Genomic DNA, 996 nt, shown 5'->3' on the forward strand with positions numbered 1-996 from the left:
ATTTTTTTGTTTTTTGTTTTGTTTTTTCAGATGGAGTCTAGCTCTGTCACCCAGGCTGGAGTACAGTGGCACGATCGTGGCTCATTGCAAACCTCTGCCTCCCGGGTTCAAGCGATTCTCCTGCTTCAGCCTCCCAAGTAGCTGGGATTACAGGCGCCTGCCACCACACCCAACTAATTTTTGTATTTTTAGTAGAGATGGGGCTTCACTGTGTTGGCCAGGCTGGTCTCAAAGTCCTGACCTAGGGATCCACCCACCTCGTCCTCGCAAAGTGCTGGGATTACAAGCATGAGCCACTGTACCCGGCCAGCTCAAGTCATTTATAAGGCTCTTTGCTCTGGTGTCCTGAGACTCCTTGCTTTGCCTCCAGCAGGTGTGGCATTGGTCCGCTCTGCGCAGGGACCTATCCTGGGGCTCTGAGATGGCACTGGCAAGTTGTGACCTTTTTTTCTTTTTTCACCAGAGCTGCCAAGTGGCCTTTTTTCTTTTTCTTTTTTTTTTTTTTAAGACAGAGTATCATTCTGTCATCCAGGTGGAGTGCAATGGCGCAATCTCGGCTCACTTTAACCTCCACCTCCCAGGTTCAAGCGATTCTCCTGCCTCAGCCTCTGGAGTAGCTGGGATTACAGGTGCGTGCCACCATGCCTGGCTAAATTGTATTTTTAGTAGAGGTGGGGTTTCATCATGTTGATCAGGCTGGTCTCGAACTCCTGACCTCATGATTTGCCCACCTTGGCCTCCCAAAGTGCTGGAATTACAGGCCTGAGCCACCACACCCAGCTATAAGTGGCCTTTTTTCTAAAAAATCTTTCAAGTCAGGCGGGGCGCAGTGGCTCACGCCTATAATCCCAGCACTTTGGGAGGCCGAGGTGGGTGGTCGCGAGGTCAAGAGATCAAGACCATCTGGTCAACATGGTGAAACCCCGTCTCTACTAAAAATACAAAAATTAGCTGGGCATGGTGGTGCATGCCTGTAATCCCAGCTAGTTGGGAGGC

General features: G+C 50.5%; 1 protein-coding gene across 1 annotated transcript in view; it reads left to right on the forward strand.

Moving 5' to 3' along the window:
* The window catches only part of PSMB3 (proteasome 20S subunit beta 3), an 11,291-nt gene that overhangs the window by 3,238 nt on the left and 7,057 nt on the right, over positions 1–996 (forward strand). The window lies entirely within an intron of this gene.

The sequence above is a fragment of the Cebus imitator genome, unplaced genomic scaffold (assembly GCF_001604975.1).
Source record: "Cebus imitator isolate Cc_AM_T3 unplaced genomic scaffold, Cebus_imitator-1.0 Scaffold228, whole genome shotgun sequence".
NCBI classification, from domain to species: Eukaryota; Metazoa; Chordata; class Mammalia; order Primates; family Cebidae; genus Cebus; species Cebus imitator.